This window comes from Antechinus flavipes, chromosome 2 (assembly GCF_016432865.1).
Source record: "Antechinus flavipes isolate AdamAnt ecotype Samford, QLD, Australia chromosome 2, AdamAnt_v2, whole genome shotgun sequence".
NCBI classification, from domain to species: domain Eukaryota; kingdom Metazoa; phylum Chordata; class Mammalia; order Dasyuromorphia; family Dasyuridae; genus Antechinus; species Antechinus flavipes.
Window position 1 is genome coordinate 81782104 of NC_067399.1, and position 15441 is coordinate 81797544.

General features: G+C 34.2%; 1 long non-coding RNA gene across 1 annotated transcript; it reads right to left on the minus strand.

Moving 5' to 3' along the window:
• Nucleotides 1–494: 494 nt before the first annotated feature.
• LOC127547993 (uncharacterized) lies at nucleotides 495–15386 on the minus strand. The gene is made up of 4 exons (XR_007950300.1): nucleotides 15048–15386; nucleotides 13108–13326; nucleotides 11340–11497; nucleotides 495–751 (listed from the first exon to the last, which is right to left on the minus strand). It is a non-coding gene; the product is annotated as an uncharacterized LOC127547993 (long non-coding RNA).
• Nucleotides 15387–15441: the final 55 nt, after the last annotated feature.

Genomic DNA, 15441 nt, shown 5'->3' on the forward strand with positions numbered 1-15441 from the left:
GGATAAATGCTTTATTACAAATTATAACAATTTAAAACACTCTTCTCAGAGACTGAAGTGGTAGATGGAAGAAAGTGACCTCTCTCCATCCCTCTCATTGGGAATCTTCATAGTAAATATCCCTCTTAAAAGCTAATTGATATTAATTAGTTAAGTAGAATCATCAATCACTCATGATTAATACTGGGGAAAACATACCACAGTGACAACCCAAGCTGATAGCTTTAGAGAAAGACGCTGTTGAGGGAATGAGGAACATCTCTAAAACCTTAAGGGGATAGCAGAAAATAGCTCTTGAAATCCAACCTACTAGTACACATGTGGATTGGGAGAGTTATATTCAGAGTCCTATTATACATATTATAGTACACATATATACTTATTATATTATACATATATTTGCATAAGTATATATACATATACTTATATACTTATATTATTCTATACATATTATATTATATATATATGCATATACATATACTTAGTCTGTTCTGTAGAGATCACATTCACAGAAGTATTTTGATCAGTTTGTGACATAACACAAATGTTTCATAGAACCATATATTTAAAGCTGTGAGAGCTCTTGGAGATCATCTTCTCTAACTCTCTCATTTTTAAGACGAGAAAACTGAAGCCAGAGGGATAGGACAAATGTGCTCAAGGTCACACAGGTAATAAGTAGCAGAGGAAATATTCAAATTCAAATCCTTGCTTGGTCCTTTAAGATCTGTAGTTCACTGGAAAGACTCACCTGAATTGATACAAAACAGAGTGATCAGAATCAGGAGAACAATACATAGAAACAGCAATATTGTTTGAAGAAGAATTGTGAACAACATAGCTATTCTCAGCAATACAATGATCCAATATAATTCCATGGGGTTCATGATGAAAAATACTATCTACTTGCAGAGAAAGAACTCATATTTTCAGAATACAAACTAAAGTATTCCATTTTTCATTTCTTTTTTCTTTCTTCCTATTCTTCCTTCCTTCTTTTTCTTTCTTTTGTTTTTTGTTTGAGTCTTCTTGCACAAAATTACTAATATGGAAATATTTCTTATAATTCCAAATATAGAACTTATATTACATTGCTTGCCATCTCAGGGAGAGGGGAAGAAATGGAAGGATAAAAGTTAAAATTTGAAACTGTCGAAAAATGTCAAAATTGTTTTGACAGATAAAATACTAATTTTTAAAAGATCCTTAGTTCAAAGTCCTTGTATTTAATTGTACCTTCTATAAAGAGTCCTCAAATACTTTTACCAAGTTTCTCATCACCTTGATTCCTAAATTCTTACACAAATAGTGAGGAATCATGATTTCAGAAGAATAAAAATTGTAGAATGCTCATAGGTAATGGAAAGATACGCAGTAGGTATTAGTGTACAACATATTACCAGGAGTTTAGGTATGATTGCAATGGAATCTTGCAATAAGAAATGACAAGCAGGATGGTTTCAGAAAAACAGGGGAAGGCTTATATGCAAAGTGAAATAAGCAGAACCTGGAGAATATTGTACCAAGTAATACTTTTATTGTGAGGATGATCAACTGTTAAAAAGTCTAATCTATTCTGATCAAAGAAATTCCAAAGGATTCATGATGAAAGATGCTATCCACCACCAAAGAATTCATGAATCCTGAATGCTGATAAAAATCATAATTTTTCACTTTTTAAATTTTTTGTGGGGTTTGTTGTCTATTTTCTTTTGTAATATGCCTAAAATGAAAATGTCTTGCATGACTTCACATGTACAGTTGATATCAAATTGTTTGCTTTCTCAAGAAAGGGTAGAGAATGTGAAACTCAAAAAAAAATTTAATGAAGATGAAAAAATATACATAAAGTACATATACATAAATATATATAACTGGGAAATATTTAATAAAATAAAAATAATTTTAAAAAATATATACCAATAAAATTTTCACAGAACCAGGATAAAAAATAATATTAAATATCTGTTTGCCTGAGAAAAGTAGGAAATCAGTCAAGTAGCAAAAGCACAGAAGCATGAGTGCTTCCATATTTTGATGACTCTGTGATCTCCCTCCATCGAGGCAGAAAACAACCAATCCATGTTATTCTGCCCAATTTTTGTATGTTTTTCCATTAATCCTCCAGAATGGATTTGCACTATATACTTTCCTCCAATTCTCATAACATTCCACAGATACTAGAATATAGTGTTTGAGGAATGCCTTTAAGGCTTTGTCTTTTTCTATCAAATTAAACGCTATTTATTAGTAACAAGCAATAGACACAAGAAAATCTTACACTCTATAAATAGCTATATCAATTGTATAACTGAAAAGATGTGTTCTGCTATAAAATATTATATATATAAATAAATGCATGTTATGTTATATATATATATATATATATATATATATATATACACACACAAAATATTTTAAGGAGGTAAAGAAGTTAACTTCATTATACATACATAATATATATATAATATGCATTATATAAATATGTATCTGTTCCCTTCTCATATTTTAATCAAGGACACTTTCCATGCAGGCATAGAAAATGCTCATAAAGATTTTACTGATATGAATATAGCCACTCTGTCTTCTTAGCAATTTTTTTAAAAATCAGTCCACAAAATTTTATTAAGGTCTTAACTGTGTGCTAGGCACTGTGTTGAGTTCAGGGAATAAAAATTAAAGAAAAAAAAGCTAACCAAAATTTTTTTCTAATTTTGAAATCTTTACCTCCTCCAAATATTTTGGAAATCAATACCTGACCATCTTTTAAAATGTGGTTGCTTTGTGAACACATCCAGCCATTCTGGAGAGCAATTTGGAACTATGCTCAAAAAGTTATCAAATTGTGCATACCCTTTGATCCAGCAGTGTTTCTACTGGGCTTATACCCCAAAGAGATACTAAAGAATGGAAAGGGACCTGTATGTGTCAAAATGTTTGTGGCAGCCCTGTTTGTAGTGGCTAGAAGCTGGAAAATGAAAGGATGTCCATCAATTGGAGAATGGTTGAGTAAATTGTGGTATATGAACATTATGGAATATTATTGTTCTGTAAGGAATGACCAGCAGGATGAATACAGAGAGGTTGGGAGAGACTTACATGAACTGATGCTAAGTGAAATGAGCAGAACCAGGAGATCATTATATATCTCAACAACGATACTGTTTGAGGATGTATTCTGATGGAAGTGGATCTCTTCGATAGAGAGAGCTAATTCAGTTTCAAGTGATCAAGGATGGGCAGAAGCAGTTACACCCAAAGAAAGAACACTGGGAAATGAATATAAACTGCTTGCATTTTTGTTTTTCTTCCCGGGTTATTTATACCTTCTGAATCCAATTCTCCCTGTGCAATTAGAAAACTGTTCGGTTCTGCACACATATATCTAGGATATACTGTAACTTATTTAACATGTAAAGGACTGCTTGCCATCTGGGGGAGGGGGTGGAGGGAGGGAGGGAAAAACAGGAACAGAAGAGAGTGCAAGGGATAATGCTGTAAAAAATTACCCTGGCATGGGTTCTGTCAATAAAAAGTTATTTTAAAAAATTAAATTAACTTAACTTAAAAAAAAAAACTTTCCAGTTTCTAGCCACTACAAAAAGGTCTACCACAAACATTTTTGTACAGACAGGTCCCTTTCCCTTCTTTAGTATCTCTTTGGGATATAAGCCCAGTAGAAACACTGCTGGCTCAAAGGGTATGCACAGTTTGATAACTTTTTGAGAATAGTTCCAAATTGTTCTCCAGAATGGCTGGATGTATTCACAATTCCACCAACAATGTATCAGTGTCCCAGTTTTCCCACATCCCCTCCAACATTGGTCATTATCATTTCCTATCATCTTAGCCAATCTGACAGGTATGTAGTGGTATCTCAGAGTTGTCTTAATTTGCATTTCTCTCATCAATAATGATTGGGGCACTTCTTCATATGACTATAAATAATTTCAATTTCTTCATCTGAAAGTTGTCTGTTCATATCCTTTGACCATTTATCACCAATTCTCCTAATAAACTTGTCATATAGTCAATTTTATTCTTAGTAATGCTATTCAATGTTTACCATATCTAACACCTACTTCTCAAAAAATTGTGAAAAACAGACATCAAGCTTCTGATAAATCTCCATGTTGTTGACTACTTTCATTTCTTTATCTCCAATTGTATTTTCCAACATATACAGGGCATCTCAGAAAACATAATGCAGTTTTCAAGGGTTATAACTAAGACACTGGAGATATCTCATATTTGGTAATGCTTCCCTTGGATTTAAGTCACTAAGTATCAAAGTATGTACTGATTTAATTTGCAAGAATTTGTCAAGTGATTTGTAGACTTTTTCAATTTCTTCATCCTCTGTAACAGATATTTAATACCTAAGTTCCATGATATCATTTTTAACTCATAAGGAATACAACAAAACAAGATTTCCAAATGCTCAATGAAATTAATTTTTTGTTGCATTTGAGCATATGACAAAAGCTATTCCATGAACTTCTTTGCTTCATAGAGAAGAGCTTGTGAGCAAGTTGCAAGTTCTTTAAGTTTTCTGGTTTCATTTAAAGCAAAAATGCTAATATGGCTATGTTCCATTGCCTCCGGGGATACATTAATTATGGGTTGCTTTTTGTACAAAGATCACACATATAGAAAATCAATATTTAATATGAATAGACAATCTAAGAATTATGTGATTCCTTGTATCCTCAGCTTCCTTCTCTACTACTTTTCCAGTATCACTATGAATGGAAGCAGGACCACACAGAATTAAGGGCTGGTTTACATTTTTCTCTGTCTCTTCTATCTACATGACTAAAATATTCATTTTCTTAGAAGAGATGTTGTAGTGAATAGGATAATGAATTAACCAGTAGGGACTAAAACATCTCTTCTAACCCTTTTCATCCCTTCTTAAACTTTCCATGGCCCTTTCTTCCTCAACCCCTTCAGTTGAGAACCTTGTTTTATATTTTGCTGAAAAAATTAAGGCCATTGACCAAGAAATCTATTTTTTCTTCTCCTCACCTTGCACTACTTAGATTCCTTCTGCCATTATCTCCTTCTCTTGTCCTGTCTTACAAAAGGAGGTGGCCATTATATAATCCAAGTCACTTGCATGTCATGGCATCACCTCTCTGATGTCATGATCCTCTTCAAGAACAAACAACGACAATAACAATGCATTGGATAATTCATTATCTAGTAGTAGTCAACTTTTTTCAGCACCTATCTAAACTGGTCATTAACAGGAAACCCAATTTGTCAATTGTCCCATGCTAGAAGTTTTTCTAACTCAGTAGGTCCTCCCAGGGTTTAGATTCTACCAATAGAGCCTTTGAAAATTCAGATGCACCTTCATATCAAGATGAGGCATCAAAAGAGGGCTTTTTTGGAGTTTCCATTGTATATTATAATATATTAAGGGAGCCAAAGAAAAGCTCTGTCATGTTTGATGGATGCTCTATAGATAGATATAGAAAAGAGTCACATGAGATGGGAAGGTATCCAAGATTTGTGATCTGCATCAGTGAAAGAACATGGAGAGGGAATAAAGTACTGGACTTAAGTGAGGAAGATCAGAATTCAAATTTATTTAACCTCTCTGTGCCTTAGTTTCCTATCTACAAAATGGTATTGACCAAATAACCTAACGGTTCTAAATCTAGGATTCCAGGATAATATATAAATATTATGATTATATTTAATAAGAATCCTTTCAGCAATAGTTATCTTTCTGACCAGATTTATTTACAACTTTCCTTAACAACCACTTCTTAAAGAAATTATATAAATAACAAAATGACAATTCATAAAGACCACAATTAGGCAAAAATTTAAACTACTCTACCCCTTTTTGGTGGAAAAAAACAGAACGAAACAAAAAGTATTCTAGGCTTGTCTAGTTATTTTTTTTTAATGTTTGTCTTTAAGATGTTTGAGTTCTAGGTTCTCTCCCTTATCCCTATCCACAATTAAGAAACCACATATGAAGTTTTGCAAAACATTTACATAAAAGTCAAGTTGTAAAAGAAAACATAGATCTCTCACCCTAACAAAAATAAAAACTCAAGGAAAAATTAAGTTAAAAAGAAAGAGAAAAATACAGAGAGAAATAAAGAATGATTCAATCTGTATTCAGACACAATCAGATCCTTCTCTGGGTATGAATAGGATTTTTCATTATAAGTCCTTCAGAGTAGTTGTGGATGATTATACTACTGAAAATAACAAAGTCATTTACAGCTGGTCATCCTAGAACATTGCTGTTACTTTGTATACAGTATATTTCATTTTGTTCCTGGAGGACTTTCCAAGTTGTTGGTTTTTTCTTGAGAGCATCCTGCTCAGCATTTCTCAGAGAACAATAATATTTCATCACAAACCTATACCACAGTTTATTGAGCCATTCCCCAATTGATGGGCATCCTCTCAATTTCTAATTTTTTTTATCTTGAGAAGAGAGCTATTATGAAAATTTTTTTGCACATATAGGCAATTTTTCTTTTTTTTTCTTTTCTGTTTTTTCCAAATCTCTTCTGGTATTCATGCCTACTAGTGGTCTTGTTAGATCAAAAGATATGAATGAATGTGCCCTTGGGGCACTTATATCTTTTGATCATTTATCAATTGGGACATGGCTCTTATTTTTTTTATAAATTTGACTCAGTTTCCTCTGATAAAATGAGGCCTTACCAGAGAAACTTGCTTCAAAATTTTTTTATACTTACTACTGCTAATTGTATTTCCCCCTATTTATTCTCTGTCTCCTTTTATCCTGCCCCTCCTTAAAAGTGTTTTGCTAGCAAGCACTCCCTCCCTCAATATGCCCTCTCTTTTATCACCACCCTTCACCCTTTCCCATATCCCATTCCTCTGCTATTTTCCTGCAGGATACGATAGATTTTTATACCCTTATTGAGTATGGATGTTATTTCCTCTTTAAGTCAATTCTGATGAGAGTAAGCTTCACTCACTCACCATCTCCTTTCCCTTTTCCCCTCCACTGTTAAAGCTTTTTCTTGCCTCTTTTTTTTTTAATTGCAGATATTTTGCACTATTCCACTTCTCCCTTTCCCTTTCTTCTGGTATATTCCTCTCTCCCCCTTTGATTTCATCATTTAAAAAAAGAGAGATTATCCCTTCATATTCAACTCACACTCATTCCCTCTGTCTATATTATATTCCTTCTAACTGGTTTTCCCAAGCTAAAAGGTCCAGAAGCCTCTAGCACTACTGCTAATTCAGAAGTGGGAGCCTTCCTGACACTGGGGGCTGTACAGGAGCTGGAGCTGATTCCACAGACCTTGTCTGCTGATCTTTTGGGTCCTTTTTGGTGTCTCTGGGCTGAGAGGTCTGGAAGTTACCAGTACTCCTGGTGATTCAGAGATGGGGACTGGGTCTGGGTCCAGGACTGAGCATGTGCACCCTGCACCAGGACTGCATGCTGAACTCCCACCATGGTGCCACAGACTTTTTCTGCTAAGCGTCTAAGTTGCCTTTGGCAGGAAAATATTCTATTCTACTTTTTTGGGTGTTCTGATGCTCTAAAGGAATCATCATTAAAAAGAATTTGGAGCAGTTTGGGGGAGAGGTTGGGCAAGTTCCTGCCTTTACTCTGCTACCTTGGCTCCAACTTGGGTTTGTCTAATTTAAAAAAAAAAACAAAAACAAAAGACATCCAGCCATATTTTTTTCTTACCACTTTTGAGGGAAACACTATTTTAAATTTGATTCATTCTATTTAAATGCAATGAAAATGTTCAAAAGAATAAAAGGGTAAAACTCATTTTTTTAAGTTTTTGTCAGCAGAAAACTAATTATAAATGCCCAGAAGTTGTTCTTAAAAGTACCCAGATTAAGGATTTCTATCTTTTTTTACATCACAACATCATAGGCAGTGAAGCCTTCTTTCCCTTCTCAGCATAATGTCTTAAAAAATATAAAAAATAAAATGCCAAGAATTACAAAGGAAATAAAAAGATCATGAAAATAAAGGTATATTTTTTTCTTTATACCCAAGCTTCTGAAGCTTCTTCTGAAATCTGTTCAAGGACACTGACCCCAAATTAAGAACCTCTGATCCAAATACTTCAAGTATCAGTGATTTTATCAGGAAAGGTATTTTCTGCACCAACCAAAATGATAAATAAATAAATATTTATCAAGCAGTTGCATTGTAGTAGGCATTATACCCTTAAGGATTATATAGTCCAGTTGGAGGAGAAAACACATACATACATATTTGAGTATGCTGTACACAGTATATTTCAATGACAGGAAGCTATTCAGGCTTCCCTACGGTGACTCACAAACGTCATACATGGATGCTCTCACTGGACCTGAAACAAAGTCCTGCCAGGACTGATAGGTCATGTCTAAGCTTGTACTCTGCTGATGGAGACTGCTAGTCATATTAATGCTATAATGAGGTATCCAAGAGCTCTTAAATCAGATAGCTTAAATCTTGGGAAATTCTGTGTAGAAACTTCTCACACTAATATTGAGTTTTAAAAGAAAAGAAAGAGATCTTCAAGGTCATATAGTCCAGCCTCTGCCTACAGCATTAAATAATCTCTATAATTTCCTGGATAAGTGAATATCCAGAGAGGAAATTCATGTGGCCATTTGGCTGAATCAAATATTCTAAACTGGAAGACCAGTCCCATGAATCAATGGAACATCCCTGATGTTCTACCTTTCCTCTCATATTTCCTTCTACTTAGACCATTCACACCTCATATGTCCAGTTTTTTACATATTTCCTTCTCCATTAGAATGGGAGCTCTCTGATGGCAAAAATTGGTTTTGATTGTTCATTGTATTCCTAACACAACACAATGCCTGACTCATAGTAATGTCTTAATAAGAGGGTGTTGATTGAATGCCCCCTGCTATATTCCCAAAACCACACACACACACACACACACACACACACACACACACACACACACTTTATGTAAGAAAACTCATGGGAGTAAAAAGGCTTAGATTTCAATTCTGGTACTAGCTCACTGAACTTGAACTCTGTTTCCTCATCTTTGAAATGGGGAGAATAGAGGGAGGATTCTGGGAAGATGATCTATCTTCCTAGGTAGGTAGGTAAGTTTCAAGCTCTCCAGATTTTTCCCACAAACAGAACAAATTTGCACTTTAGAGTGAACATAGCAGAAGCAGTGGGGCAGGGATACTGCTGGCTTTGGACATCAGCAAGAGGGTGGAGCTCTTGATTTAGAGTTCCAGGTCAGGGGAAGAGCTGAAGTAAAATCAGAGGCAACTTCACCAACCCAGAATTAGAGGTAATTTGTATTAATAGTTCTCAATTTTAAAAATGAATTGGCAAAGAAAAAAGAACCCAACTGTAAAAAGTTACTATACAGTGTAGACCAGGGTTCATCTTCAGAAGAGGACATTGAAGTAAAAAAAAAGCTTCTTCTACTCCAAAAAGTGACTTTAGATGGCTCCCTGCCCAGAGGTAATCTGTAAAAGAACTCAAAAAAACAATTTAAAAATCAAATGAGAGACACTGAGGGAAAAATAAAAAATAAAAATCATCCAAGAAAAACAAGAATATGGGGGAAAGTTAACCAACTAGAAGAGGAAATACAAAGACTCAAAAATGAAAATAACTCTTTGAAAATTAGAATTGAGCAAGGGGAAACCAGGGCAGCTTTATGAAACTAAGAAATAATAAAACAGAGTGTGAAGAATGAAAAAATAGAAGAGAATGTGAAACAAGAAAAACAACAAATCTAAAGAACAGATCAAAATTCTCTTTTTAGATATTAGAATAATTAGACTACCTGAAAGCTGTGAATAAAAAAAGAATCACCACAATATCAAAGAAATAATCTAAGAAAATTGTCCTGGAATGGTAGAATTAGAAGGGGAAGTTGAAATAGAAAAAAATCCACCCATCATGATCTGAAAGAGATATTTTGTGGAAAACACATAGGAATATTATTGCCAAACTTTGAAACCTCCAGGTCAAAGAGAAAATTTTTCAAGAAACAAGAAAAAAAATCAAATACACTGGAGTTACAATTAGAATTATACAAGGCTTAGTAGATGCCACAAAAAACAGTCCTGGAATCATATATATCGACAATCTAAAGAATTAAGCCTGAAGTCAAAACTATCATATCCAGCAACATTATCCATAATGTTGAATGAAAAAAATGGATATTCAACAAACTTGCAGATTTTTAGGACTTTCTATCAACCAAACTTAAATTCAATAGAAAATTTAACATATAAGGGCCATTATCAAAGATTAATTTCAAGGAACTTAACATGAACAAAATGTTTATGTTTTTACATAGAAATGTATACCATATGTTTAGATTGACATCAGCAATAGAGCAGCTTAAAAGACAGATTGGGACAGAGAAGGTAAAAAGAGTAATTATGTTATACAAATGAGATACAGAGGAGTAATAGACACAGAGGCATTAGAAGGGAAGGAGGACTCAGTTTTGAAAATCTACTCACATTGGAAATGAGTTGAATAGATAACACTACATATATACCAAGAAGGGTATAACACCCTCCAAAATCTATTTTTAAAAAATAAGGAGGGGAAGGATGAATAGAGGGGAAAGCAAAGGGTGGAGGAAGAAGACCAGGGAGGAATCCATGGGTGGAGGAGGTTAAATAATACTAAGGCAAGTTAAGGAGTAAAATTAAAGCAAAGAGTTAATAGGGATAGGAAAGATATGTATGTATATGTGGAGTGTGTGTGTGTGTGTGTGTGTATGTGTGTATCTATATATGTATACATAAATATATCCTTGCTTAACCATAGCCTGCTTGAAGTGATGGGGAGCATCAAAAAGGAAAAAAAATAAAGCAAAAAGTTGTACAGCAGAAGACAAGAGAACTACTTATAAGGAAGGAAAGAAAAAAATGGACACTCATGAATGTAACTTCTTCTACCATTATATATTATTTCTTGAACTGGTAACTTATTGTTATATATGTTGAATCCTCCCTGATGTTCTGCTTCATTTTGTCTTATTTTGTTTTGTTTTCCTTTTCTGTTTTAATTTATTTTATTCTGTTTTTAATAAAATAAATAAAAATTTAAAAAACAAAAATAATAAAAATAAAATATATAAAAAACAAATATGTAAATATATAAATAAATATAAATAAAAATAATTTCAAAAGAAATGTCATTGTAATACCTGAAAATTATGACCAGAAAGGAAGAGCATTTTTTTGTTATTATTTTGCTTTGTTTTGTACATATCTTATTGTTTGAGGTAACAAAATGGAACTGAGCTCTTATTTAATCATATTTTTTTTTTAATGGGGAGAATAGTACTTACATGACTTACCTCCCATAATTACCATAAGGACCAACAGAAGCAATATTTATCCATTTTAAAGTGAAGTATCAGTGGAAACAACTATTATTTTTACTCCTAGTAGCTATTTCTGCTTATTTCTCTCCATCCCTAGCTCTGTGCTTTTCAAGGTTCTGCTTGCCAATTTCCTGCATAAAAAGATAAAGAATAATGTTGTGGTTTCTTAAACCTCTTCCTTGTTCATCTGTCCCTGAAATCAGCATGTAATTCTTTAAGCTTTTAAATACTTGTTAGTTGGAAATATTTTTTTTTTTACTGAAAGAGAAAAGAAGTAGACTTTATGAAGCATATCTTACAGAATCTAACTGAGACAACAGCAGATGTTGAAACTCCACAATCCAAGTGACACAAATGACCCCATAGCTGTAAGACTGTGGGTAAAATTGGCATCTGCTCATGAGTTAAACAATCAAAAAGCATTGATTAAGTATCTACTGTGTTCAAAACACTGGATTAAACATTAGGGACACAAGAACAAAAATCCCTGACCTCAACAAGCTTATATTCTATTAGGGGAAATATCATGTTGTGATTTGAAGTATATCAGCAAAGTACCTCTTCCCTAGTCATCTTCCTCACTGACCTAACATAGCGGCTGCAATTGCTTTTATTACTTATTTCTCTGGACTGGGAAATTGTCTCCAGAAGAATACCCCTTGGAAATTGATGAGAGAACCATCAATTGGAAAATGGCTAAACAAATTGTGGAATATTAATGTTATGAAATGCTATTGTTTTATAAGAAATGATGAGCATGTGGACTTCAGAAAAACCTAGAAAAACTTACATGAACTGATGTTGAGTGAAGTAAGCAGAATCAGGAGAACACTGTACACAATAATAGCAATATTTTATAATGATGAACTTTGATAGACTTAGCTCTTCTCAGCAATATAATGATTTAAGGCAATTCTTTAAAATGCTGAAAAATGCTAACCATATCCAGAGAAATAATGACTGAGTCTGGATGAAGATTAAACATAATATATACACTTTGTTATTTTTTTTATTATTCTCTTGATTTTTCCCTTTTGTTTCGATTTTTTTTTCACAACATGACCAATGTGGAAAAATGTTTAACATAATTATATATGTTTAATCTATATCAGATTGCTTGCCATTTTGAGGAGACAGAGAGGAGATAGGAGAATGGAAATCAAAATCTTGTAAAAGTAAATGCTACGGGATAAGATAGATATCTCTACCCATATTAAGGGTGTATGTTATTTCCTCTTTAAGACAATTATGAGAGTAAGATTCACTCATACCAAGTCTTCTCCCTCTCTTCCCCTCCATCGTAAAAGTTTTTTATGGCCTCTTTTTTTTTTTTATGGCAGACAATTTACACCAACTATCCTTACATGTAATTGGAAAAAATAAAATGCTACTAAGTTGGGGGAATAGAAGAATCCCTCTTTATATGTCAAATGTCACCTGAAAGTAGTGAAAATAAAACCAATAGTACTCCCTTATACACATTAGCTTATTAACACACACTCAATCTGACTTTTACCTAGGGCAGGGACCAGGAAGAATTATTCACAGGACAGGTATATTTTAATGGCAATAGATGGGATAAGGAAGTTTAGCATCATAGGGTGCTTTCAAAGGGAAGACAGTATTAAATAGGTCATCAAATAACAATAACTAACATTTATATATCTAAATAGACAAATCACTTAGCCTCTGTTTGCCTCAGTTTCCTTATCTGTAAAATTGGGATAATCATAGCACTTACCTCCCAGAATTGTTATGAGGTCTAAATGAGATATTTGTAAAGCATCTTGCAAACCTTATATAATAAAATAAATACCTTGTATTTATTTTATACTCTATATTAGGTCTACATATATTTATATATGTTTATTTGTTGTCCTCTTCTATTTGAATATGATCTCCTTTGAGAATAGGATGATTTCAGTCTTTATTTTCATATCCTCAGAATCTTGACCAGAACCTAGAACAGAGTAAGAGTTTCAGAAATACTGATTGATGGTTGGTTGGTTGGTTGGTTGGTTTAAAGTTGATGAAATGCTTTTATTTACATTATATTTTTTGATTGTCAAAACAACCTTGCCAAGTAATTGCTACAGGCATTCTTATATTTATTTTATAGATGAGGAAACTGAGGCAGTACAATGTCTTGCCCACTGTTATATGTGCACATTACAGCAGTTTCCAAACCCAGGACTTTCTGATTCCCAAGTCCATCAAAAGGAAATCCAGGAAAGGATTGGGGCATCTGATGCCAGGGGTTTGATGGGTAAGGGTATCAAGGGAAGGGAATGAGTTCTGAAAGAAGAGAAGGGTGGGATGGAGAAGGAGAAGGCAGGGGAGCGTGAAGATAAGTCAAAATTTTGCCAGTCCCAAATGATTCCACATACATTTCCTGAGAGGTTTTCGTGATTTTTGGCTAGGGACACATCTGCAATCTGGACAGCCCTTCCAATGTTCCATATGCTATCCCAGAGCCAAAAACAGCCCTCACACGCAGCTGCCACATTTCCTGAGGGAACTTATTATTGCTGACTGACTCCGTGGTTTGAATCCACACGCAGTATTGTTCACACTGAATTACATGTGATTGTAAACTCTGCTCTCACGCTACTGTTATTTGGGGAGTAATCTTCCCTTACTTATCTGGTGTTGGGGAGAGATGTTTGCCTGCTTGCAATTGTAAGAGAAGGTCCCTCCATAGAAAGCATATGGTGGTAAGTGAAGGCACATTTTACCAAAATGTGGAACACCAGAGAGACCCACATGTACCGGAAGCATGTTTTACTACATTTGCAAAGTGAGGAGCAATTGTTTTCTATTAGCTATCAAGGGCTGGTACTCTATATTGAAGACAGGAGAAGCAACTGCAGAATTTGATTATTGACTCCTTTAATTCATCTACTTATTTGGTCAAAAAATGCTGGTTAAATATTGACTTTTTATAAGACCCTATGTCCTACAAAGTCTCAAAAGACAAAGTCCCTGCCCTCAAGAGGTTTATAGTCTAGAAGGAGAGATAAGACACAATAATTAGATGAAAACAGTGTGCCATAGTGAAAAGAGCCTAGAACTACAATTTGGAGAATTGAGTTTAAATCCTGGTTCTAATACTAATTATTACTAATTCTAAGTAATATCTCTGAATATATCACTTAAATTTGCAAAGCATTTTCCTCACAATGACCCCATGAGATGGGCAGTGGAAATATTATTGTCCCACTTCATAGATGAGGAAATGTAGTTTCTCACTTATCCTTAGTAATGTAGTTCTAAATTTGGCAAGATTTGTATCCAGCTCTCCCAGTGCCAGATCCTTTTGTATTCTACCAAACTCCCTATAGCTAGACTAAGTATCTATATATATAAACTTCTCTGAGATTCAGATTCCTCATTTATAAAATGGCAATGATAATACTTACATGACCAACCTCACAAAGTTACCTTGAAGAAAATCCCAAAACACTCTCTGAATGTGATTTTTTTATTGTAAATCTCAGTAAAGGGGTGTTTAAAGCAAGGAGAGATCATTTGCTTTCCAGGGGCTTAGGGAAGGTTTCTTGGAAAGGGAGCATTTGAACTGGGTCTTTGAAGGGCAGTTTTGATGGACAATGAGAAGGCTCTCCAGGTTGAGGAACAGAAAGAGCAAAGGTATAAAATCAGGAATGTAAAGAAAGTTCCTACCTCAGATGTCTTGGTGCCTTCCAGTCTCACCAATGGAATCTCTGGACTGCTCTTTCTCTAGGTAGGGCCAGACTTGATAGCACAGCCTGTACCCAAACTTACGTGTATACATCTAAACATAATCCCTTTTTCTGCTAGTCAGATTTCAGTTTGGAAAGGGCTGTTGGTACAGGTGAGTCAGGACAATCAGGACTGACAGGCTGCCATCATTCCGCTGATTTCTTTGATTCTCCAGAAGTGAGGAAGTTATTAATTTCATTGTTTTCCTCTCTATTCCCCCCAAAGGATAAAACATTCTCTGAGCCTGGAAATGAATCAGTCATCAATTAGGAAATGCATGGTGACCCCAAAGCCCAATTTGTGTGTTGGAAGTGTCCCAAAATAAAGCTTTTAA